We start from the raw sequence: 3,836 nt of genomic DNA on the forward strand, positions 1-3,836 counted from the left end.
ATGGCTGCCAACTTTTGCAAAGTTGTGCATCCTAAAAGCGCATTATATTTTGAGTAAGACCTTACTACAGGTAAGTCTAGTGTTGTATTTCTTTCTAACTCCTTATTATCATCATCTACCAGCTCTAATTCCAACTCGATAATCCCAATTGGCCATGCGGACTCCCCAAAAAACCCTAATAATGCGGTGCTGGGAACTATTAATTTAGCTCGTACCGCTCCAGGCAGCAACCGGAAACAATGTTCGTACATTATATCGATGATGCAACCAGTGTCTACGTACAATCTCTTTATGATGTACCCACAACCTTTAATGCGCCCTTTATTGTGATAGGCGCATCTGATGGTTCTTGCGCTATCGCCTGGAATAGAATGGAAGTGTTTTCCCATTCCTCTGGCAATTCTAATTTGCGTCACTGATTTGCTCGTCCGATGATGACCATGTTAATAGTTTTCTCTGTTTCCCTTCCATCAATCTTTCTTTGCCATGGATACTCTTTTTCTCCTTTTGGCTTCTTACTTGATGCTTTTCCACCCTTCTTTAAGTGTTACAATCTTCCTCTTTTAAGTTCTGCAACTACCTTTTCAATTAGATGCTGACATTCATTGGTTTCATGACCATAATCATGATGAAAATCACAAAATTTGCTTTTGTCTATATTCCCATATTTTGACAAAGGTATCGGAGGATCAAAGCTTTTGCATACTGCCTCCGTAGCCAATATTTCTTTTAGTGTTTTCGTGAGGTCTTTTATCAATGCAACATTATTAGCGTGGTTATTTTTAAACCTTTGACTTCCTCCCCCTTGTTATTATTAAATTTGCGATATTTGTCACTATTATAATTACCACCTCGGGATGGCCTATTACTACCATAGCGCTTGCCAGATTTTGACTCTCTTCATTGCGCCCGATAATAATCGCCATAAATATCTATGCTTGAAGAGGTATTTCCACAATTTTGTTTTATGTCTTCTTGCGCACACATATAATCATGCATTTCTTTTATAGCTTCTGCAAAAGTATTCGGCACTCTTCTGCGCAACCGCTGCCACAAAGATAGATGTCTTTATGTGTCTATGCAATATATAAAGCCAGACACCTTCTGACTTTCTGGGAGGTCTTGGATTTTGGCCACCTCCTTGGTGTACCTGTCTATGATTTCTCCCAAACTTTCTTTTGGTTTCTGCTTAATGTCGTGGCATTCGACATGTATTCTTTTGCGGGCGCGCAGATTGTGAAAATTTAATAAGAATCTTGAGCGCAAATCCGCAAAGCCTGTAATACTTTGGGCTGGCAAGTTATTGAACCATTCCCTTGCTACTCCTCGTAGCACTATTGGTAGAATATGGCATGCTACTGCGTCACCCCAACTGTGTGTTCTTGGGGTTCCTTCAAATTTTTGCAAAAAATCATCTGGATCTGACAACCCATCATAACTTCCCAATGTTAAAGGTAACATAGGCGTTACTATAAAAGGATGATTTGCAATATGAGGAACAAATTTTTCTGTTGTAGGAGCTAACTCAAGACTTTGTTTAGCTTTTTGTCCTTGCATTACCGTGAACCAGTTGTTCATAAACTCTTGTACTCATGCTGGTTCATTAAAAGCTGGTGCCAAATGCGGCATCGCAACTTGCTGCAACTGAGATATAAAGCTGTTAGATTGAGCTGGGACATAATGTGTTCTACTGTATTGATTGCTTGCAACATCAAAAATTGGTTGTGAAGACGCATATGTCGTTGACCCTTGTTGTGGTGTCAGCATAATATATGAACCATCTGGGTTTTTTAGACCCATCTGTCTGATTCTTTCCTCAGCATTCTCTATGGTAACCCTCCCGATAGGAGTTTCGGGTTCAACCGAAGTGATGATTGGTATGGTGCCCACACAGGTAGTTTTAACTTTGAAACCCGGTGGAATGGTTTCGCTTGGAGAACCAAAGCTCAGATTTTTTGGAGGTAGATCTTCAAATGGTTTGAAACTAGTTCCTGTTTCTAACACGCTTCCATCGGGAGAGTGCCACCAATTCGTTGATGGTTCTTTTAGGACTGTTTCTGATGCAGATGGTCTTGTTTCGCAGTTAATGCCGATGGAGGCTTCAATGTACCTTTGACTGGTGCAGATGGCGTCAGTGGTGTATTCATAACAGTCGCGGTAGGTGTTTGAAACCCTGGACTTACTGGAGAATCCGATCGCCCCTGATTTTTGGCATTCTTGTTTGCTCCACCCATAACTGCTGAAAATTTTGAAAACCTGAAAGTGACCAATTAATTAAACAAAAATGTTTTACGGAAAGAAGATACATATAAAAAATCATACACGATACAAATTCCAATCTTATTTGTTTGCACAACCGGTCCCATGAATGGCGCCAAATGATCAAGCATATTTTCACGAGGTCAAGGTGAACCTACGCTTAAGTGCCTGATAGGGTTTAAGGACTAACAATATTCGAACCTCTGACCTTAGTCGTGGATAACCCACATCGGCATTGTTTCGATTCCGACAGGGTGGCCAATTTGAGAGTCCACCAACAACTCAGCATACGGGGTTGAGTGGCCTAAAGACATGAAGGAATTATAGTTTGTGACATACCTGAAAGTCTTTACATGAAAAATCGTATGAAGCTTGTTCGTACGATGATATGTATGTTATGTTACGTATTAGTAACCGATGATTTTAGGGTTTGGGAGCTATGTATTTATAGGCTCACGAATTAGGGTTTTGATAGGATCTCATCCCTAATTCAATGCGATCTTATCCCAACTAACTTTTGTTGTTTAAGGAAAAGAATCTGAATTAATTATACCGTACATTCTTCTAGAATATACTAGACCCTTATGCAAGTATGCGAAACTCACATCAGATGGTATAGGCGCATAGAGTGCAGCTATACCCATGCCATATATTTTACATGGCAATTAGTGTGCGGTTCAGGACTTTGGATGCGTAATCCGTATAGTCGTGCGGTTGTACGTATCATTACTGTAGAAGTCCGTCCATCAGACGAATCTTCAGAAGACTATTATACCAATGATGACGAGGAAGAGAAACATGAAGAAATTCTGGATAACTCATAGTTTCCATCCGAACAAGATCAGGAGGAGCCAGACTCTTCTTCAAATCGAATTCCGGTCATATCTACTGATTCCGACATGATAACCTTCATTAATGACACAGATAAATTTGAAGATATTCTCGAAGCCATCCGTAAATCAAAAATCAATTTCACGCTACGCTTAGCAGAATGAATTATGGCTGTCAGAGATGAATACAACCTCTATTAACAGAGAGAAGACAACAATGTTGAAATCCTAGAAGAGCGCATTCAAGATTTTATCAATACCCTTCACGATCATATCTACCGCAAAGAAAGGCAATGAGAGCACAACTCAGTGGGTCGCACTATTCTAGCGACAATATTTTGTCAAGATCAGAAGATCATTTACTCTAAGGTCTACAATGCTGTTGGATCCCTTGCATCAGTTGCTAGGATCTTTAGATCAAGGAACAAGCATCGATTAGCAATTTGAGCATAAACATGACCGGATGTAAGTCCCTGCTGATGGACTATCAAGAAAAAGATGGTCCAGTTGTTTCGTATGGAGATAATTCATTGGGTTACACAAAGGGTTTTGGTACTTTGACTAATGGGAATGTTACGTTCTCAAATGTTGCATATGTCGCTGGGCTTAAACATAATTTACTCAGCATAAGCCAACTGACAAGTAAGAATAAGATTGTCCAATTCAGAAGGAAAATTGGTGCTATTTTTGATAAGACAGGGAAGCCACTGCTGACTGCAAAACGTCATGAAAACATGTATCAAATTG

The sequence above is a fragment of the Rutidosis leptorrhynchoides genome, chromosome 2, assembly GCF_046630445.1.
Source record: "Rutidosis leptorrhynchoides isolate AG116_Rl617_1_P2 chromosome 2, CSIRO_AGI_Rlap_v1, whole genome shotgun sequence".
Lineage (NCBI taxonomy): Eukaryota > Viridiplantae > Streptophyta > Magnoliopsida > Asterales > Asteraceae > Rutidosis > Rutidosis leptorrhynchoides.